Source organism: Camelus dromedarius, chromosome 10, assembly GCF_036321535.1.
Source record: "Camelus dromedarius isolate mCamDro1 chromosome 10, mCamDro1.pat, whole genome shotgun sequence".
In the NCBI taxonomy this organism is placed as follows: Eukaryota; Metazoa; Chordata; class Mammalia; order Artiodactyla; family Camelidae; genus Camelus; species Camelus dromedarius.
Genome location: NC_087445.1, coordinates 40635514 through 40659315, shown reverse-complemented (window position 1 = coordinate 40659315; position 23802 = coordinate 40635514). Strand labels below are relative to the sequence as shown.

The following is a 23802-nucleotide window of genomic DNA, read 5'->3' as shown; positions in this document are numbered from 1 at the left end:
GCCACGCACTCACCAGGCAGGGACTGGGCACATGGTGGCCAGCTCTGTGCTGACTGCCAGGAGGGCGACAGAGGAGTTCGGGCCACGGTCTCTATCCATAAAGAGATCACATGCAAATGAGTGCTGCCAAGCCAAGGCAGACTACAGTCTCACACAAGGCCTCTAGGTGGGGAAGGAAAGGAGGTGACAAGTCACTTCTGAATAAGATCACGAGAGCAGGCTTCAATCCGTGTGATGGCAGAAGTATATAATTCACTCTCGACGGTTCAAATAGAGACTTTCATGAAAGGAAAGTGAAGGCATGGGCAGGGCTTAGGGCACAAACAAGGGAGAGTGTGGCAGCTGGATTCCAGCTCCGTGTCAAAGGGATGAGCTGAGGAAATACATTAGAAATACATGACCTAGAAGCTAGTGAGACATGAAACATGGAGGCAGGGAGGAGGGTTGCCCAGACAAGTGCTGTGGTCATGGGAGGATGCGGACACTCAAGGACATGGCGCATGTAAGGAGGAGTAGACAGGGTGACCAACAGTACCACTGTGCCTGGAGCCAAAGGGTTTCCCTGGACAGTGGACTCTGCTAAAACCAGAAGGTCCCAGTCAGGGATAGCAAGGAACTACTCTGAGTTCCCCTCTCTCTCCTCCTCTCCTGCCCGTGCCTGCATTAGCTGAGCACCATCACAGGCCACGGTGGCAGCAAGGAGACGGACACAGCCCACAGAGGCAAAGCAGAGAAGGGAGGAAGACGGATCTAGGTGGGCGACGACACGTGGAGACTAATTAGCACACAGGGTTTTGTTAAATTTCGGGGACAGTTTATAGGTGGGGTGGGAGAGAAATGGATTCTAAATAGGCCTTAAAACGTTTCTCTGAAATAGGTTCCTTTTTCATACTTAACGGTTTAAGTTTTTTCTTTCTCTGTGTTTATCCACCTCTCCCCAACACCCCTCTTCAAAACACATTCCTTTCTACTCCTTTCTCTTTACACACCCCCACCCTATGAACTCCCACTCCCGACCCCCTCCCCCAACCCCCGCAGCCCAGTTGAAATCCCAGCTCTGCACCATGACAAGATATGATGGATTCTTGGTTTTTGTGGTGGTTAGGGTCTATAAAGCTCTCAGGAATACTGAGTTGGCAAAAACTGAAGCATTGCTCATTGGAGAAATACAGGGTTGGGTTTGTGTGAGCCTCTGGTCACATTTTTGTCAACCTATCAATACACAGCCTTGTTTTATGTGTGTTTCTATTTAAGGACACCTTATTTAAGGTATATTATTGATTCATGGGATATATGATATATATGCTTATTATTATACATATAATATTCATGCTTACATATCGCATATTGGGTAACAGCACTGTAACTCATGCCTGAATGAAGCTGATCTTACATACCTATTTTCTCTGTAGGCACATCCCAGCTTTCTTGCCCTTGGGAACACTAGATAGCACTTCAGCCTACACTTAGGGGCTATTTTAAACAACTAAATCATCAATAAAAGGGTACAAAGTGCAAAAAATGTGGCACTAAATACACTGCGGAAAGGACACCTGTCTTCAGTGTGAGAGCTGAGAGGAGAGGGCAGAGCCCCGCCTCGTTCCCCCTCAGCTGGGAGCATACCCACTGGGCCACAGTTTTTTTTTTTTTTTTGCCTCTCTGCTTATGTCTGCCAATGACCACAAATGCACCATGAGTGTCAACTTGGGAGTTACAAATAACTTTTAACAAGTAGGCAAGTTCATGAATACAGAATCTGCAAAAAATGAGAATTGACTGTGTATAACTGACTCAATATTCCTGCATAGCTGAAGTCTTCATGAGTAGGGGGATAGATGGAGGAAGATTATTAAAGTGTTCATGTGAGCATTAACTCGATAAGGTAGAGATGTGATGGTCCTAATTTCTGTGTAGGTTAATATTTTCCCCAAATGTACTTAAATATACTGAATAATGGCCAACCTATCACTGTATTGCAGAAACTTTCAAAGCCTTTAATAAGCTAACATATACTGTGAATGTCTACAAAACACGGTATTTCCTAAATTTAATCATTATACTCATTGGGAAATGCTGCTCTAAGGCTCTTCTGACAAAATCATCTGGAATTTAATCCTAGTGCCCAATTTCTATTTGAATAGAAAAGTAATCTGCATTGTAAAGGCTGTTGTTCACATAGCCAGATGATCACTCTCTGGAATGTGTCTTCGAGTCGGTGGGTGGATTAACCCTATCTCCAGATCTTAGACAGATTGTCCGTTTCTCCCTCCCGGGTTCTATTTGATAAAGTTCCATCTCCACGGGGGCCCAACTTGCTGGGGGATTTCCCGGAAGGAAAGCTGCTAGCAGAAAATTTACATTCTTCTTGCTTTTCACAGTTTTACATTTCCAATTTTAATAAGCAATTAAAACAATTTATATCAAGAGGCAGAACCTATGCATGTCCACTCACAACTCTGTGAGGAGAGAGAAGATGGAAAGCCTGATGGCTGAAGACTGACAATGAAGCCACAGCTCTCCAGGTGCTGCCTAGAACTGCTGTCAATGACAGACAGTGATTTAGCCCTTGGAAATGAAAGACGTTTCCATTCGTTGCAGTTTATTCCTCCTGAGCCCAGTGCAAGACAGACTTGCAGCCTATTAGTTTAGGACTTTGTCTAAAGCTTTCATGTGTTTCTTAGAGGAAAACATCACGAGTTAATTTCTTTCTGAAATAGTTTTCTGTCTTTAGACTGAATGCTGTGAAATCTGTTGTGGACATTGTCTTTGTTTTTTTCTTTGTTGGAAACAGGGACGTGGGATGATTGGGTCAGGGTTTGAAGAATGTACAAAGGTCCTGAGGATCTGTAGGAATCAAGCTGAGAAAGAGCTCAGGCCAGGATGCTGGAAACAAAGGTCCAGGAGCCTTGGCCTGGGATCTCATCTCAGTCTCTCCACTGCCCGTCTGAGAGTCCCTGGCCAAGTTACTAATCTCTTTGTGCCTTGTTTCCTTACTAGAAACCTAGGGATTTGAATGTGGGGATTAGATTTAGCTGCACAAAACAAGTGGGAGTTTAAACAATGAAATCATCAACAAAAAAGCACAAAAATGCAAACAATGTGGCACTAAATCTACAAATAGTGTTCATTTTTCTAGGACAACAGAAAGTCAGGAGTACGTAGTTCAGGGCTGGAAATATGGCTCCAAAGAGACGTCAATGTCCCAGACTTTTTCCTTAGCTTTGTGTCACCATCCTTCATGTGTGGAACAAACACATAACTTTTATTCTCATGGTCTCAAGATGGTTTCTGCAGATATTCATATTCCAGGCAGAATGTGAAAGAAGGGAAAAGAGAAAAGACGTAAAGCAAAAAAGTCTTCTCTTGGACTGTTCTGTCCTATTATTTGATGATGCAAGCCTGTTTCAAAACTTGTCTCTGTCTCATTGGACAGAACCATATCACTTTACCATGTAAGGAGGGCTGGGGGTTTTACTAACTCAGCTGGCCACACTGCCCCCCAAACAAAATCATGGTAGTATTTATGAGGAAGAAAGGGGGGAAATGGATACTGGCTAAGCAAGCAGCAGTCTCACTGGATGCTTGTGGTAATGTTGTGTGGATCAAATGAGTTAACAGCGCTTATAAAGAACAAAGACCCACAGAGGAATACTGGACGTATCCAACATGTTTATCGCAGACTTAGAATGAAGCAAAGGCTGCATAAGGATGCCTCTGAAAGGAAAACGAATAAACTCCCCACCTATCTCCACCTCCTACTATGATTCCCTGGTCCTCCACCAAGTGGAAACTGGAAACTGCTTCTTTTAATATGTCCTTCTCTCCTGATGGTCATATGCTTGCAGGCCTCTTATTTTATGAAAGTTATTATGAAAACAAAATGGCTCTGATGCAGCCAAACACCTGGATACAACAGAACGGCATTTCTCAACATCCAAGCAGGTTCTGGCTGCCAAATATGGGCTGAGACTTGCAAAAGCCTCTGCAGGCAAACATTTTATTTAGATATTTGCACGAATATTTTGGTCTAAGACATGAGAGACTCAGAATCCAATGCCAAATATACTACATTCTTAAAATAGCAAACATGCTGCTGGTTGCTGATGTCTGTAATTCTCTTTGGAGCAACCCTCCTCTCCTGGATGTCTTAAAGAACTTGTCCACTCACCTCAGAGTGCTGCTAGAGGCTTTCTTTCCCTCTTCCCTTCTCCTTTTCTGCACCAAAAATTTACTGAAGGCCTAACCTGAATTTAATAGTAGTGTCCATGCTAGGGAGACCGAGGCTTAGCAGGTTATAAATCATGGATTAACTCATGCCACAAATACATATCTGCATTTACTATGTGGTGCTTCGCCTTGGGAAGTGGCCAGGATACAATGGTGTGTGAAACAGAGGACTAGGGTAAGGTCTGAACCCTGGGTTCTACTGGGGAGATGGATAAGTAAACATAGGGGTATACTACCCTGAGAAAAATGATATGAATAACCAGGATGCCAAGGTCAACTGCAGCCTGGCTGGATGTGGTTGAAGCTGAGAGCACCTGGCCCCGCTAGCTCCCTTTAGAAAAGGGGAATGTTTGATCAGAATGATGTTTAAAAGTAACAGGGAAATTGAAAAATATTTTCCCTCATTTGGATTTGTTTGATAGAATATACCTAAAATTGTATATTTAGAGTCAAATACTTTCATGGCTGAGATGCTTTGAAGCTCTAAAGGAGTGAGCTATAACATTTTGCCTTCAAGTTGTTCATACAAATCTTGGCTTTTCTATCAAGTTTTGCCCTGAGTAAGACACAACTTTTAATGGAGGAAAAAAAGATACAATATGCATGCTATTATTTGTTGCCTGAGGGATGCTTCAATTTTGTCTTGTCTTACAAAAATAAATGAGATTTCAAAAGTATTCATCCAGGGATATTGGAACAACGATTGGACAAGTAATGGGGTGTTTTTTTGAGAAACACATCTATAAGTTGGGAGAATCACAGAATTTCCAGGCTGAAAAGAGCTTTAAAGCACCTGGCATTCTATGTGTAATGTGGATGTAGAAATGACGAAAAAGTCAACTGGGATTAAAGAATCCAGCATTCTGTACATTTTTCATGTTTCATTTGTAACTTGGAGGGCTTTGCTATGAATACTGATAAAGCCAAATGAGACCATCTCATACACTGTTGAATGCATTATTCCAAACATCATGTTCTGGTGATGGAAAAGGAAGACACGGTAAACAAACTATACCCAGAATTTTAAATTTTAGCATGAATTTAGAAGCAGGCTTTAGATTCAGCTTTTAGTATGTGAACTAAAATATGTACAAAAAAGACTTTGTTTTGCTTTGTATTCATAAATGCATACACTAGTAATGCATATGTAAACAAAAAAGAGTTTTGTGTTCATAGAAATGCATATGCTAGTAGGAATCATGCACCATGTAACATTAAAATATATGCTATAATATGTAATATAAAAGACTCTATAGTGTAAATGAGTTTTAGGAAGTATACTTGGGTGCTGAGGTTTAGCTAGAATTACTATGACAACCATAACTTTTGCATTTCCTAATGGTTTTTTTTTTCAATTTGAATTTGCAACTTAAATGTCACATTACCATAGGTTTTGGCTTTCTCTTTTCTATGTAGTTCAAAAAGGAAAATCATACACCAGTGCTCCCGTTAAATCCTCCTTCAATGAGTACCTCTTGAACGCGTCACACTTGTTCAGGGATCAAATGTCTGGGTGGGTACGATTGCAGTTAAGAACAAAAGAGAAAGGAAAGACTAAAGTGAAGTCTTAGAGTGGCATTTGCAAAAGATTTACAACATGTACAATTTTTTAACCAATGTACCAAATTTTCCTATAACAGATTTCTTTTTCCAAGTTATTCCCTGGTAGAAGAACAATATGAGAAAAAGGGGACATAACTTGACCCTTCAGACATGAAATCTATCTACATATGAAACACACATAAAATTTATTTCCAGATTATTTGGAAAATATAAGTAGAGGAGAATCTCTTATAACGTTGTTGCTTATATCCCACATTAGCTTTACAGAGGGGTCACTTTTTAAAGGTCTGATTCACCCTGTGTTTTTATTTGAATCTACAGAATTTCCTTGGGGCTTAACTGTGTCACATAAAAGTCTACAAACTATGTTTGCTCGTCCTTTCTAGCTCTTTACCAGAGTTCATTACTATTTCATCACTATTTTGAAAATAAACAAATACTAATTTAGTACTGTAAAAGATATTTTAAGAGTCTTTGGATGTTGTCCTTGATCTTAGGGGTCAAACAACTTTATAGGGTAATTAAGTCAGTATATACATTCACAGTCATTCATTTATTCATTAATTTAACAACTATTTATTGGGCACCTCCTGTATGCCAGGTTTCGGTCTCTCTCTCTCTCTCTCTCTCTCTCCCCCCTCGCCGTGCACGCGACAAGCTAGAGATACTGCATATGTATCTAGACTGTTCAAATGGGAGAGGAGCTGGGAAAGCGAAGATCTGGAAATGGGCAGTTGGGATATTAAGAGTCAGTAACCATTCACCTATAGATTATTATGTGTGGACAAATTTGAGCTTGCAGGGAAATCCAAGAAGTAAAGTACACCCTGTTACTGAAGAGAGACTGAGAGACACCTCTATACGGAGCATCTGGGGTTGGTTTGTTCTGCTGTTCAGCAGCATGGTCAGCATGGGCAGGGAATGACTGGATGTGGAGCAAAGCAGAGTTGGGACAAGCTAGGACCTGCTGGGCTTCTCGGAATCCTTCTGAGACAGGAGGGAAGGGGGCAGGGCACAACCACTGAAGGAATGACACAGCCATTGATGACAGGACAAACCGGTTAGAACCAAGATAGCGGAAGATTTGACTTCCAGTAGACCTTGAGCCTCATGGCACACCCACAGACACCATGACAGTTCCTAGGCTGACCCAAAGGTCCAAAGGTGGGCAGGCCCAACTCCTGGAAATCCCCGCCCCTTCCCCAGAATAGCTGGAAAAATCCTCCTCCTCGTTAGCATATGAAATCACCAAGCCCATAAAAACTAACAACCTCATGCCTCATAGTGGCTCTCTCTCTTGCCTTCTGAGACAGCCCACACTCTGTCTATGGAGTGTGTATCTCTGTAAACAAACTTGCTGTCACTTTACTACACCTTGCTCTTGAATTCCTTCCTATGTGAGGCAAGAACGTATTCTCCAGCAACACTTCCACAACAGTGTCTGGTTGCGAAAAAGACCTTCTGAGACTAACGACAGCTGCTTCTGTTGGCCTCCTAAATCTCATGCAAGTTTCTCCTTTGACCAGCTCTCACCAGCTACCAAGAGAGAAAGCAATCCCAGTTCCTCACCCAACCAAGGTGACTACGGCACAGCCCAGCATAACAATGGTCAATACAGAAATAGTTGCCACTTCTTGAATGCTTAAGGACTTACAGCACATATAATGAGGTTACAAGAGGAAAAGGTACAGTGAGTCTCAGTGAAAGGACAGAGCTGTGTAGAACTAAGGGGGAAAGACTGTTGGAGGGACTCGTGGACCTGCAGTTTAGAGAAAGGGAATAATAGGAGATGAAGAACATAGTGATCCATGTAAAATATATGTTGAGTCAAACACCGAGGTCACATGAACTAGATGACTTTATCCCTATTTTTCATCAAGAGAACTGAGGGTAGAGAGGCAAGGTGAATTGTCCAAGGTCATAAAGCTATCAAATACCAGAGCCAGAATTTTCACTCAGATTTCATGAATCAAAGTCCTGTGCCCTCCTGTGTACTGCTGCTACATTCTGAGTGGCCTCTTGATTAAAGGTCTTCCTTTGTTCAATAAGAATTTTTTGAATAGTTACTCTGTGCACAACCTGACAGTTGATTCTGGGAATGGAAAAAACAAGAATATTCTCTACCCTGGGGAGCACAGGACTTTGAGAAGGAGACATACACTAAGTTCATGTATAAGAAAGCCAGTCTCCTTTAAGTGCCGTGGTAGCAGGACAAATAAGGTCAGTGGCAGCTCAGACAAGGAAGAGGACAATTCTGACTGGCGGCAAAGAGAGGGCCTCACAAGGGCATAGTGGAGCAGCACTTGAGAGCAGGGTTATTAGAATCAGACTACTGGGGTCCAGATCCCAGTGACACCACTTAATATAACTGTCTCTCCTTAGATAGTTTATTTACCCTTCCCTGCTTCACTTACTGAAGTTATAAAGTGGTGGTGATAGTAATAGAATCTGTCCCTGGAGTAGAAATAAATATTAGCTGAGTTAATATTTTTAAAGTGCTAAAGTAGTGCTTAGCACATCCTAGTAGTAAGAACCAGAATTTTCAAAAATTAAGATTGTAGCATTTAGTTTGCATTTAGAATAAAGGAATAGAAATGAAGGGAAAGAATAAGAGAATAAAAGATTGTGGGTGTGGAGAATTACAAACAAAAACTATAGAAACCTAGGACCACGGCTAAAGACAGAGACACAGAAAGCATGTGGCCAGTGAGTAGCCACAGAAAGTAAGTTAAACTGCAAAATACGTGTTTGTAGAGGGATGGAGGGAGAGGGAGAGGGAGAAGAATGGGGATATGGAACTATATGAAACTAGCTATATGAAACTAGCATGAAGGAAGTTAGAGAGGCTGAGCTAATCAGGACCTAAGACAGAGACTCATGATAAGGACAAAAACACAACCGGATGGAAAACTTTCCAAAGGAGAAAATGATTGGAGGTACAGCTCATTAAGGATGAAGATAATCAGGATTAAAGCCAGGGATTCTTAGGCAGGGCTCTGGCATATAGCCTTTGACTGTGATGGGCATACTGGGCAGTAGAGGAAAGCTAAGAGATTGTGGAAAAGATACACACCTATGGGGAACTCAAGACATTTGGTTCCAGGTGCTCTCAAGAGTGAGATGGGGAGCAGAGAAAGAAGAGAAGCCAGAAATGGAGGAGAATGGACTTTATCCAGCCTATAAGTGATAGAACAAGCCAAGGAGAGCAGAACTGAGGGAGAAGACCAGAGGTCTTTCAGGGCAAAGGAAATGTACTTCCTACAAGATTATCCTTGACGAAAGATTAGAAAAAGAGCTTTCTCTGAACTCCAAAAAGATTTAGTGCAAATCAAAATAACTTTAAACACCTGTTGTGATTAGAACATTTCAAATGAATGGAAGATACAGTGGAAGATACAAATGTTTTCTTTTAAAAAATTCTTAAAACTGAGTAATATTGAAAATACTGCTTATAAGCAATTTGAAGGATGTTATTAAAGTGGAACTTAAAAAGAAATTTATAGTCTTAAATGCTTATATTAAAAATAAGAAAAGATGAACATTAATGAGCCAAGTATTCAACTTAGGAAGTAAAAACAATAAAACTACCACCAAAAAAGTAGAAAAAAGAAGATAATAAATATAAGAGCATATTAATGAAGCAGAGAAGACAGACACACCAAAGAAAACCAACAAAGCTAATAGATCTTTGAAAAGAATAGATTTTTGAAAAGTACAATAAGGTTAACTGACATCTGGTAAGAGTAATCAAGAAAAAACGGGAATACAAAATAATAAGAATAAAAGGACCATAACTGCATAGGGAATAGAACTTAAAAAATAAGAAAATAATATTATGAACAATTTTATAGAAATAAAGTTTAAAAATTTTGGCATAATGGACAAATTTTGGGAAAAATATGCTTTACATAAAGGATTAAAAGAAATACAAAATGCAACTGTTGATTGATCATTAAAAAACAGAAGCAAAAATTTAAAGTTTTCTTGGAAAGTTATACTGGCAAGCTTTAACAAACATCGTAGGGTTAGTAATTACAAACATACACAAATGTTCCCAGAGACCAAAAAAAGAGAAAAAAATTCTCTAATTTCATGAAGTTTTCATAAGCTTGACATGATATCCAGACAGAAGGACAAGAAATGAAAATTATAGGTCAATTACACTTATGAATGTAGAAGAAATAAAAATACTCACAAATAATATCCAGAAATAAATAAAAATGATAATAAATAATGACTGAGCTGGTTTTACTTCAGGAATGTGATTGGTTCAAAGTTAGAAAAATTCTATATAATTCATCACATTGGCAGATTAAAGGAGGAAAACTGTCTGAGAACCCCAGTTTCACCCTTTGCTAATAATCAGCTGGAAAACTGGGAACAGAGGGGAATTTCCTAATTGAAAAAGAGTAACTACAAATATTTACAGCAAAGATCATGCTTGATGATCAAAAGGTGAAAGAATTCTTAAAATCAGGAACAAAGGAGGGCTGTCCACTATCACCAATTTTAGTAAATATGAACACAGTGAGAGAGAGAGACAAAAAGAAATAGATGCATAAGGCTTGAAAAAGAAAAGGCACATCTGTGCTTAAGTTCTGACGGCATAACTGTTTATCTAGAAAACCAAAACAGACTGATTAGTAGAATCAATAAGGGAGTTTAGCAAAGTTAACAGATAAAAGATTAATGTGTGAAAATCCATGACACTCTTAACTTTTAACAAAGAGTTAGAAAATGGACTAAAAAAGGTACAACTTCGAAAAAGAACAAAATGCAAATGCTTAGGAAGAAACTGAATCAAAATGTTTCTAAAAGCAATAAAATAAAATCTAAAATTTTACATTATATTTTAAATATGTAAGTTAAGAGAAATATTATATTCATTTGTAGGAAGACTCAATTATCCCAAACTCAATATAGAGAGTTGATGTAATTCTAATCATAATTTGAAAAGATTTCTCTTGGAACTTGACAACTGATTTTATAATTTATAAAAATCTCATTTGAATAGCTAAATCAATTTTGAGCAAGAACCAGATGGAGGAACTTGTCCTACAAGATTACCAACATTTTATTACAAAGTTATAATAATTTATATCATGTCATATTGGTTCAAGGGAAGACAAAAATAGACCAACTAGGTCTGATAAAGGATCTAGAAAGAGATCTACGTATGTATGTAAACTTGCTATATGACAAAGTGGGTATTGCAGATTATTGGGTAAAAATGATCATTGCATAACTTGTACTGAGAAAATTGATCATCCATAAGGAGAAACACAAAATAAAAAACAAACAAAAGAGAAATTGAGTCCTAACTCATGCCTGCCCAAAATATAATTCTAGACGGCTCAAGGATTTTAATGTGAAAGCCAAAGTTTAATGCTTATAGAGCAAATGTGTGAGCATATATTTGTGACCTTGGCATAGGAAAGGATTTCTTAAACAAGACCTCCAAACTGGAAAACACAAATTAATAAATCCAAAGAATCCAACAGAAAAATAAAGTAAGTATGTATATGTAGATATAAAAATAGAAATAAAAGCATTGATTAGAATAAATGTATAAAGAAAAGCTTAAACTCAGTAGTATTCAAGTATGTAAAACAAAATTATAACACAATACCATTTCATACTCATTACATTGGTAAAATTCAGCTCTGACAATCTCATGTTGGGAATGAGTAATGACAAGAACTCTCACTACAACAACTTACAACTGGGTAACATGATATTACACAATAATGAAGTTGTACATACCCTAGAACTAGTAAGGGTGTATATTTATACCCTAAAGAACTCTTGCATATTTGTTTCAATAGATATGAACAGAAAATTCATCATAACCAAAACAACGAGAAAGAACTCAAATGTCCACAGAGTAAAACACAACGTTTTAGTATATTATTTATACAACCTAATACTATGTGACAATAAGAAAGAATGAAATAAAATCTTTCACAGTGACAGAGTAAGGAGTTTTGTGGGCTCTATCCCCAGTAAAACAACGATTTAACTAGTGAAAATTATAAAACACCAAATTTAAAGTCCTTGGAAACGGTCTTAGTACATAAAGCAAATGAGGAAATATTCAAGAAAAGCAACTGAATCTTGGTAAGAATTCAGCAACACATAAAAAGGATCATATACTACTACCAAATGAGATTTACCCCAGGAATATAAGGGTGACTCAATGTACAAAAATTAATGTAATATACCACCTTATTAGACTAAAGAAAAACAACATGGATGTTGGAAAAAACCTTTGAGAAAAGTCCAAATTAGGAATAGAAAGGAATTTTTTTAACCTGATAAAGACCATGAAGATCATATATGAAAACCTTACAACTAGTATTATGTTTAATGGTGAAAAACTGAATGTTTTTCCTCTAAGACCAAGAATAAAATGAGGGTATCCATTCTTGCCGCTTTTATTCAACATTGTGCAGTACTGCAAGTTCTAGTCAGAACAATTAAGCAACTAAAAGAAATAAAAACCTCCAGATTAGAGAGGAAGAAATTAAATTATCTCTATTTCAGATGACACGATCTTATTTCCCCCTGCATTTAGAAAAGCCTAAGGAATCCACTATAAACTATTAGAACTAATAACATAAGCTAAGCAAGACTGCAGGATACAGAATTAATGTAAGAAATCAATTGTATTTCTATACACAAACAATGAACATGCTGAAAATAAGATGATGAAAATGTGCAAGATGTGTGCTCTGAAATCTTAAAGAAGGCCTTCATGAATGGAAAGACATCCCATGCTCATGAACTCTTTTTAAAGAGTTTAATCTTTTTTTGTTTTGTTTGTTTGTTGTTTTTAAGGAAAAGCTCTAGCTAGTTTTATTAAAGAAAAGCTTTTCATGATTTTCTTTTCACCAATCTGTTCTGGCATGCTTCTAATGATACCAGAATGACAGCCAGTGCACACACTCTATAGTTCTTTCCACACACTGTGCAATGCCCATTTCAATATTGCCACCCTAATGATGGACGCGTTTTGGCCAACATGGCATAGTACTTACTCTATTTCAGATTTCCTCATGACTGGGCAGCTGTTGGCAAGGAAGACCAACTTTGCTTGGCCTTGTCTGATCATTTTCAGACTCTGCTTGTGCCCCAGCATGCACTTTCCACTTTTCATAATGAGCTGGAGCCTAGCGACGTTTTCGTCTTCTTTGAGGCCACCATCTTCCTGCATTAGGTGAGGGATGGTCCCCAACCAAGAGCAGCTGCAAAGGCAGTTGGGGAGCAAGAAAGGAAGCAGTTTTAACATTTTTAAGATGGCAATACTCCCCAAATTGATCTACCAACTTGATATAATCTTTTTTTCAGAAATTGAAAAGCTAAGCCTAAAATTCATATGAAAATGTAAGGGAATGAGACTAGCCAAAACAATCTGAAAAAGAACAAAGTTGGAGAAGTCACACTTTCCAATTTCAAAACTTACTACAAACAACAGTAATTCAGACAGTGCGGCACTGACATAAGGACAGGTATACAGATCAATGGATTAGACTTTAGAGTCCAGAAATAAGCCCTCGTTTTTATGGTCAATTGATTTTTGATAAGGGTGTCAAGACAATTCAGTAAGGGAAAGAACAGTCTTTTCAATAAATGGTGTTGGGACACGTGGATATCCATATGCCAGGCTGTGAAGTTGGACCTCTAACACCATGTATAAAGTTTAACTCAAAATGGATCAAAGATATAAATGTAAAAGCTAACACTATAAACTCTTAGGACAAAATATAGGAGGAAATCTTTGTGACTTTGGGTTAGGTACAGCTTTGTAAATACAATACTAAAAGCACAAAGCTGCAAAAGAAAAAATAGATATATTGTAATTCAGTTAAATTTTAAAAAATTGTGTTTCAAATGATACCATAAAGAAAGTGGAAAGAAAAGCTCCCAGAATGGGAGAAAACATATACAATCTGGTAAGAAACTTATACACAAAATTACGAAGAACTCTTACAAGTCAAGAGTAAACAGAAAAATAATTTAGTTTAAAATGGGCAATAATTTGAATAAATACTTTTCAAAGAAGTTACAAAAATGGCCAGTAAGCACATGAAAATATATTCAACATCATGTCATTAGGGAAATGTGAATCAAAACTACAATGAGATATCACTTCACACCAACTAGGATGGCTACACTAATAACATAAAAAAGCAAAATCAGTGTTGGCAAGGATGTGGAGAAACTGGAACCCTCCATGCATTGCTGGTGAAAATATAAAACAGTTGAGAGCTATTTACTACTCATCACTTTGAAGATGTCTTACTTTGACTTCTGACTTTTATTTTTACTGATGGAAAGACTGCTGTTCAACTGATTATTTTACTTGTTCAGCTAATGGGTCTTTTATCTTGATAGCTATTATGATTCTTCTCTTTTGTTATGATTTGTTTTTTTGTTATGATTTGGATTTGGCATTTCCTTTATGGATCTGCTGTGAGTTTCCATCTAAAAATTATGTTCTTCTTTGAGTTAGTTTCCTTTAAATTCTATATTATCTCTTCACTAGTGCCTCTCCATTTTTTTTCCTTTTTTGAAATTCAGATATATTTTAAAGCTTCTTATTAGTTACTTTATACTCTTTCATAATTTCCATCTCTTTATCTCTTTTGACTTTGTTCAACCCATATATTGAGTCTTTTTTAAAATTTTCAAAGTCCATGATCTTCATTTCTAGAAGTTCTATTTTTTAAAAAAAACAAAAACAAAATAAAGCCGTGAAGTTTCTATTTCTTCATTTATCTCTTTGAATATTCTATATATAAACACATATATAACTTTATTTTTTAACTTTTTGAATTTTTAATTGAAGTATGGTTGATTTACAATATTATACTGGTTTCAGGTGTACAATATCGTGATTAAATTTTTAATACATTATAATCCATTTAAAGTTATTATAAAATATCGTGCTGTACAATATATCCTGTAGCTAATTTATTTTATACATAGTAGTTTGTGCCTCTTAATCCCCTCCCCCTATTTTGTCAAACGCTTTTTCTGTATCTACTGAGATGATCATTTGATTTTTATCCTTCCTTTTGTTAATGTAGTGTGTCATATTGATTGATTTGTTGATACTGAGCCATCCTTTCATCCCTGGAATAAATCCTACTTGATCATGGTGTATGTTCCTTTTTACATACTGTTGGAGTCAGTCTGTTAATATTTTGTTGAGGATTTTTGCATCTATACTCATCAAATATATTGGCCTGTAATTTTCTTTTTTGTATTTTTTTGTCTGGTTTTAGGATCAGGGTAATGGTGGCCTCTTAGAATGATTTTGGGAGTGTTCCCTCCTCTGCAATTTTTTTTTTTTAAGTTTAAGAAGGATAGGTATTAGTTCTTCTTTATGTGTTTGGTAGAATTCCCCTGTGAATCCATCCAGTCCTGGACTTTTGTGTGCTGGGAGTTTATTACAAATTCAGTTTCACTCCTAGCAATCAGTCTGTTCAGACTGTCTATTCTTCCTGGTCCAGCCTTAGAAGATTGTATCTTTTTAGAAATTTATTCATTTCTTCTAGCTTGTCCAATTTGTTTGCAAGTATTATATCCTCTTCTTGTATTGAGCCCTTTATCATTATATAATGACCTCTTTGTCTTTTGTTATAGATTTTGTATTAAATTCTCTTTTGTCTGATGTGAACATTGTTACCCGCACTTCCTTATCATTGCGTTTTGCATGAAATCAAAATTTTTCACCCCCTAAGTTTCAGTCTTTTGTGTTTCATTATCTCTTATATGAGTCTCCTGTAAACTGCATATAGACAGGGTCTTGTTTTTATTAGCCAGTCAACTACCCTGTCTTTTGATTGGAGCATTTAGTCCATTAACATTTAAAGTGATTATTGATAGGTATGTACTTATTGCCATTTTGTAACTTGTTCTCTGATTTTGTAGTTCTTCTCTGTTCTTTATTCTTCATTTAGTTCCTTCCTTTGTGGTTTGATGATTTGCTTTAGTGATAGGCTTGGGTTCCTCTCTCTGGTTTTTGTGTATCTACTGTAGGTTTCTGATTTCTGGTTACCATGAGGATCATATATGTTAACTTATAACTATATATACTTGTTTAAACTGAAAGTCATTTAAGTTCAAACACACTGTAAAAAATATTTATTTGTTTGGTCCCCTCTTCTCATTTTGTGTTTTTAATGTCATATTTTTATCTTCGTATTTGCCCCTTCACTGTTTATTGTAGTTATAGTTGATATAACATTTTAAAAAATTTTAACCTTTGTACTAGTTTAAGTGGTTGATCCACAGCCTTCACTATATATTTGTCTCCACTGGTGGGATTTTTTTCCTTTTCCATAGATTCTTATTTCTTGTTGTAACCTTTTCTTTTCCACTTAGAGAAGACCCTTTCACATCTCTTTTAGTTTTTGCTTGTCTGATAAGTTCTTTACCTTCCCCTTCAATTCTAAATAATAATCTTGCTGGGTAGAGTATCCTGGGTTTAGATTTTTCCTTTTGAGCACTTTAATTATATCATGCCATTCCCTTCTGGCCTGCAAAGTTTCTGTAGAAAAATTAGCTAAAGCCTTATGGGGGTTCCCTTGCATATGACTCCTTTATTTTTCTCTTGCTGCTTTCAAAATTCTCTCTTTTAACTTTTACATTTTAATTATGATCTATCTCGGTGTGGATCTGTTTGGATTCATCTTGTTTGAGACCCTCTTAGCTTCCTATACCTGGATTGCTATTTCCTTCTTCAGGTTTGGGAAGTTTTGAGTCATAATTTCATCAAATACATTTTGACCCTTTCTCCCCTCTTCTCCTTGTGGGTCCCTATATTGTGAATATTAGTAGGCTTGATGTTGCCTCAGACGTCCCTCACACAGTTCCCATTTTTAAATTTACTTTTCTTTTTGCTATTCTGATTGGGTAATTTTTATTATTCTATCTTCCAGATTGCTTATGCATTCTTCTACATCACCTAGTCTGCTGTTAATTCCTTCTAGTGTTTTTTCTTTTTTCATTACAGTTATTGTATTCTTCAGTTCTGACTGGTTCTATTTTATATTCTCTTGTTCCTTGTTAAAATTCTCCCTGTGTTCATCTATTCTCTTCCCTAATTCAGGTAGTATTCTTATTACTAATGCTTTGAACTCTTTATGTGGCAAATTAATTATTTGTTTCATTAGTTGTTTTTTTGAGGGGTTTTCTCTTGTTTTTTTCATTGAAATAAATTCCTCTGTCTTCTCCTTTTACTTAACTTTCTCTATTTCTATGAAATCAGTTGAAACAATTACCTATCGTGGTCTTGAAGTTGTGTCATTGTGCGGGAGCGTCCCTATGCAGTCTGTGTGTCCAGTGGCCTTGGTGGGAGAGCTGGATCCGACGTGAGCATGAGTTACATCTTTCCTCCAAGGTGTGCTGGCAGCTATCACCTCGTAGGAGGTGGGGAGACAGAGTGGCTAGGGCCAGAGGCAGGTGTGAGTGGTGTTCAGTGGCTAACACTCTCCCACTGGGGGCAGGGTCGGGTCCCAAGTTGCTAGAGTAAAAGCCCTTAGGTTTGGGTCCTATCTGGCTCCATTCCCTCTGAATGTGTGTTCTACCCTCTCCTGTCACCAGCACCCTTGTCCCAGAGGGGGGCACTGCTGGAGCAAGAAGGGCTGAAGCAGTGCCCAGTGTGCATTGGGGTGCAGGCTGTGACAGTCCCAGCACCAGCCAGAGTTCCAGACCCCTGGTGACCCACTGCCTCCTTAGGCACCAGCAGTGGCTACCCTCTCCTCATTCAGATACCATTTAGCCAGAGTTTCAATCTGCTTAATCCTCATTGTGTCAGGGGTAAGCAAGCACGTGTGTGCTCTTCAAGAGTGGAGTCTACGTTTCTTACAACCCTGCTGTCCGTCCCACTGGTTTTCAAACCATCTCAGGGGACTTGCCCTCCCAGTGTCAAAGCCTAGGTCTGGGCACCCAATATGTGGTTCCCACCACTCACTCCCCACAGAGGATCTCTGAGCCCACTTATTTCTCCTCCTCTTCTGTGTCCCCTCCAGGAACAGGGACACTATTCCTGACCCGATCACTTTTCTTCCGTTCCTACCTGATTCCCATGTGGATCATTCTTATAGCCACCCAAAATATGTTTATTGATTGCCAATAAGGACCAGTAAGTAGAGACAGAGAATGAAAATAAACAAATAAAAGTACTGTCCTCAGAGATATGTCCCCCTCTAATATATACTATAGATGTAGATACACAGAGGACCTAGCTGTGGAGGTCGCTCAGATGGTGATATGTTATGGGGAAATACAAAGCCAGGTAAAAGGGATGTGGAGTATCAGGGACTGAGAATTGCTGACACTGTAGATGAGGTGGTCAGAGAAGGCTCTATGATAAAGCAGCACTGAAGCAGGGACCAGAAGGAAGAAAAGTAGCAGATCAGGTGGGGAATCCTGTAGAAAAAGTAGGGTAGCTGGACAGTATCAAGCTAGGGGGACACCTGTAAAACATGAGGTCACAGAGTTGATGACTGGAGTGGGGCCAGATTATATAAGGCCTTCTGAGCCCTTTCTAAGACCTGAGAATAAGATTGGGGGCGGGGGGGCTATTGCAGAGTCTGATGTAAGCAGTGACCAGATCTGGCTTTTGTTTTAGAAGTATAACTACGTGGATTTCAGAAGGCAGGAGTGACAGTAGGGTATTATTGGAGTAATCCAGAGAAAGGATGATGGTGGTGAAAACCGTAAGAAGTGCTTAGATTCAAGATAAACTTTGAAAGCCAATCAGAAAATAGGTTTGGCTACTGGATATAGGAGACAGAGAAGATTCAAGATTTACTCAAGGGTTTTGGCCTGAACAACTGCGAGGACAGAGCTGCCATTAATTAAGGTGATACACACTATGGGAGGAGCAATTTGGGGTGTATTACACAGGAATCACCTATTAGATGCTTTTAGCAGAGATGTTGAACAAGCAATGGGACACATGAGTCTAGACTTCAGGGGGATATGCCATGCTAGAAAAATAAATCTGGGAATTCATCAACACCTAGAAAGCATTTAAAATCATGATACCAGATTCATGTGCTACCAAGAGTGGGTGTAAATGGGACCATCAAGGAGACAAGGAATTAGCCAGTGCTGTAGCAAGACAACCAAGAAAGAAAGGAATCCTGGCAGCCAAGCAAAAAAATGGCCAGAAGGAAGGCGTGATAACTATATGAACCCTGCCGATCAATGGTGCTGAGCAAGGAAGTGACAGTCAAATTTTGCCACATGGGGGTCACTTCCATGAGCTATTTAAGTGGATGCAGCGGGGACAAAAGCCTGATGAATATGGACTCAAGAGAGTAAGTGGAAGGAGGACACAAAGATAGCAAATGCAACTAATTCTCTCATGGCGCCTTGTCGTAAAGGAGAACAGAGAAATGGGATTATAGCTTAAGAGGATGATGAGTCAAAAGAGTTAAAGAAAGCTTTTATTTTTTGAATGTGGGAGATATTTTAGCTTGTTTGCATGCTGATGAGAAGATCCAGGAGAGAGGGTGAAACTGATGAGGCAGGAGACATGCAGTATAATTGTTCTAGGGGATTGGAATCCACTGCACATGCAACACAGAGACAGAAGCAGAATATCTGGGGACAGATGCAGGTGGGCTGGGAGATGTGTTGGTGGAAGCACTACAGAAATTCTGTGTTCACCACTTCTACTTTCGCAGCAAAATAGGAACCAAATCTTCAGCAGAGAACAAACAGTGAGAGGAGATGTTGGAAGTTAGAGGAGCTGGGACTGGATACAGCATATTTGTCTAGGAGAGTGAGAATGAATGGACTAGAGATGAACTTTACTAGAGTAAAGTTGCGAGAGGTACAAGCCCTTCCGAGGTAAATGGATATAAACTGAAAGTGAGAGGTTGGCATGACTGTGTGTTTTTCACCAGCCATACTTAGTCACCTGAGCGCTGATTTTATCAGGGCAGTATGTTTTGGTCACATTAGTAAAATTAAGAGAGACAAGGGAACTGGAGATACATATCCAGGGGAATTTATGCAATTGTTGGAATGAGTATACCAGCCCAGACGAGTTGTGAAGGGAGGGAATGGTGGTTGGCGTATGGGATGTCTGAAATCAAATTTTTGGAGGAGGTGCAGTTATTGGTAATGATATGTTCTAGAGTTTGGTTTTAAGATCTAAACACTTTGTGAAATTATTTTTATACATTATGTATCTTTTCTTGAAATAATTATCTTTTGTTCTCCATTCCACTTTTTAAACAGCTTTACAATACTCTTTACATATTTTTAAATATGAGTATTACTCAGTTCTTTTATCGTTTTCCAATTTTTGGAGCACTTAGTATTGCTTCATCTCAGTTGGCTGAAGAATAACTTAAATTTATTTTTTTCCAAGACGGATGTGTGGGTAGCCTATTTTCTGGGCTATTTTAATACTTGAGAATGTCTTTCTATCGCCTGTGTATAAGGATGGCATTTTTTTAAATGATACAATTATTGGGCCATAGCATTTCTCCTAGAACTCCAGGTGGTGTTCCATTATTTGCTGGAATGTAATGTTACAGAAAGGAATTTTGTGGTAAATTGATGATTACTTCTTTGTTAGAAACGTTTTCTTTTATTTGGTCTGAATACCAGTAAGGTATTTTGCCTCTTTTCAAGTCTGTATCTAGAAATAGGTCTCTTAATTAGTTTTGCCTGGAGTGAGCTTGTTCAATATATAGCTGTTCTCTTAACACAGGAAAGCCTTTTCTCTCCTATTGCATTCATTGTAGGTTCTAGCTCTCCATTTCTGTACAGTAGCCCCCCACCCTCCTCCCAAGGTTTCACCTTCTGCGGTTTCAGTTTCTTGTGGCCAACTGCAGTCTGAAAACAACAGATAAAAAATTCAAGAAATAAACAATTCGTGAGTTTTAAATTGTGCACCATTCTGCATAGCCGTGATGAAATCTCATGTTGTCCCGCTCTGTCCTGAGCTGGTTATCAGATCGACTGTTATAGTATCACAGTGCTTGTGTTCAAGTCACTCTTATTTTACTTAATAATGGCCCCAACACACAAGAGTAGTGATGCTGGCAATTCGGATATGCGAAGAAGAAACTGATGTGTTTCCATTAAGAGAAAAGGTGAAAGTTCTTGACTTGATAAGGAAAAAAGAAAAAAAATCATATGCAAAAGTTGCCAAGATTTGTGGTAAGAATGAATATTCTATCCGTGAAATCACAAAGAAGGAAAAAGAAATCTATGCTAGCTTTGCTGTCCTACCTCAAACTGCAAAAGTTACAGGCCACGGTGAATAAGGGTTCAGTTAAGATTGAAAAAGGCATTAAATTTGTACAATAAGCTATTTTGAGAGCGAGAGAGATCACATTCATTTAACCTTTATTACAGTATATTGCTATAGTTATTCTATTTTATTATTAATTATGTTTGTTAATTTCTTACTGTGCCTAATATATAAATTAAACTTTATCATGGGTATATATGTATAAGGAAAAACAGTACACATAAGGTTTGGTACCATCCATAGTTTCAGGCATCTACTGGGGGTCTTGGAACGCAGCCCCGGCGGATAAGGGCACTAATGTATGTGAGATGTTTTGTTTCTTTTCTTCTTCTTTTCATCTCTTCATAGAAAAGTGTTCAAGTTTTGCTTCACAGCATCAGGTCTGGTCTTCACCTAGTCAACTGTGTGTTTTTATTCTGATACCATTTTAAAGTTGTTATTATGTGACATTTAACACACAAAGTAATATGTTTAATGATTATATACATTACTGAGCATTGATAAAATGAAGGCTGATAATTTAACATCTCTCTGAAGAGCTGAATACTACCAATACTTTTGAAGGTGTCCCCACCAATCCTGTCCTCCATACTTCCCAGCAGAGGTTAGCATGATCTTGAATTTGCGTTTACTGTTCTCCCGATTTCTTTTAACTAAACATTTTATTTTAGAATAGTTTTATATTTACAGAGAAACTGTGAAGATAGTACAGAGAGCTCTCACACAGACCCTTGCTATCTTAACATGCAGCAATCTGGATTCTCTTTACCTAATTTAGAGTTTCTTCTTTTAATAGAGTTTGTATCTATATTTTACAAAAGACGCCAGCTAGTTTACCAAAATGTTCATGTGTCCTTCAGCAAATTATTTTCAGAGTCTGTTTTTCCTCCAAGCCCTCAGGATGGTGATGTTTTCTTTTAAACATGGTAGTGGTGGCTGCACACTGTCTTCTTTAGAACCTTGCTCTTTAGAAAGGTTTATACTTTGCATTTTAATATTGTTGGTAATTTGAGAGCTAAGATTTTTTTTCTTTTAAACAGCTGTCAATTGGGAAAACTCCTTAGTACTGTTAGTGTCCTGTAACAAATTATCACAAACTGGGTGATTCAAAACAGCAGAAATGAATTCTCTCCCAGTTCTGAAGACCAGCAGTCTGCTATCAGTAATGCTGGGCTGCAATCAAGGTGCTGGCAGGGCTGTGCTCCCTCTGGAGGCTCTGGGAGAGAACCGTTCCTCGGCTCCTCCAGCTTTGGTGACTGCTGGCCCTCTCTGCCTTGTGGCTGAGTCACGCCAGTCTCTGCCTCTGCCTTCCCATCTCCTTTTCCTGTGTGTGTGAAGTCTCCCTCTGCCTCCCTCTTAGAAGGATATGTGTAACTACATTTAGGACCTGCAGGATAATCTCTCCATCGCAAGATCCTTAACTTAATCACATCTGCAAAGACCGTTTCTTCTTAGAGGGTAAAATGCACAGGTTCTAGAAGTTAGGACCGGATATCTCTGCGAGGCCTTTATTCCACCCACCACTGGCACCATCTTCTACAATCTGGCAAGTCTACACACGCTCATTTTTTTTTTTCCTACCAGAAGACATGCAAAAAAAAAAAAAAAGTTCATAGCAACATGATGTGTAATGGTCCGAAGCTAGAACCCAAATATCCATCAACAGCAGAGTGGATGAATAAACTGTGATGCAGTCACGCAAAGGAATACTTTACATCAGTGAGAACAAAATCACAGAAGCTACAGGCAACATGATGAATCTCGCACATACAATGAGACTAAAGGAAAGCAGACAGGAAAGAGTAAGCCTTAGAAGAATCTACTTATGTAACGTTAAAAACCTGCAAAACTGATCTCTGTGTTAGAAATTTGGATAGTGGTTACCTCGGAGGAGGTGATAACCACAAGAGGATGAAAGAGAGCTTCGGGCTGCCAGGAGGATTTTCTGATCTGAGTAGTAGTCACTTAGGAAAGGTCACTTTGTGAGAATACGTTGAGCTGTGAACATTACCAAAAAAGGATAATTCTGTGAAAAGAAAGGTAAGTTTCCTCAGGGCCATGCGAAATCTTCAGGACAATGAATGTCTAGATGGTTGGAGCCAGAAAAGGAAGGGACCCCAACTTCAGGTCAAAGTCACAGTTTCAAAGTCTGAGATGATAAGAATGCAAGAACTGCTGGGTGAGGTGATGGTATTTAGAGGAATGTCAGCTCCCTCGATTCTTATAAATGAACATCGCATAAATAAATCAGTTGATAGATAGATGGGACAGATGGATCAACAGATAAAGAAGAGATCTGGTCTGACTTCCGGGAGTTGGGTCAGGTAAGCCAAGTCACTTACTATCAAGAACTACACTGTCCAGCACGTGGCTACCAATCATGTGAAATGTGGCTGGTCCAAACTGAGATATCCAGCATATCAGATTGCAGACACAGTACTAAAAAAAAGTAATTTCTTAGTATGTTGATCATATATTGAAATAACCTTGAATTATCGGGTCAAATAAAATCTCCTATTAAAATAAATGTCATTTGTTGCCTTTTAAAATACGGCTACTGCAAAATTTTAAATTATATTATGCGACAGGCATTTGTGACTTGCATTCTATTTCGACTGGACAGCAGTGATCTAGACCACGATAAACCTGACAGGCAGTTAACAGGCATGTGTGCTATCAGCTACTTACTTTTTTTGCATATGCAGGACCTGGACAGGGCCTGACCA

The 23802-nt window shown here is 38.2% G+C and overlaps 1 pseudogene; it reads right to left on the bottom strand.

Moving 5' to 3' along the window:
• Window positions 1-12622: 12622 nt before the first annotated feature.
• LOC135322358 (large ribosomal subunit protein eL30-like) lies at window positions 12623-16805 on the bottom strand (annotated as a pseudogene).
• Window positions 16806-23802: the final 6997 nt, after the last annotated feature.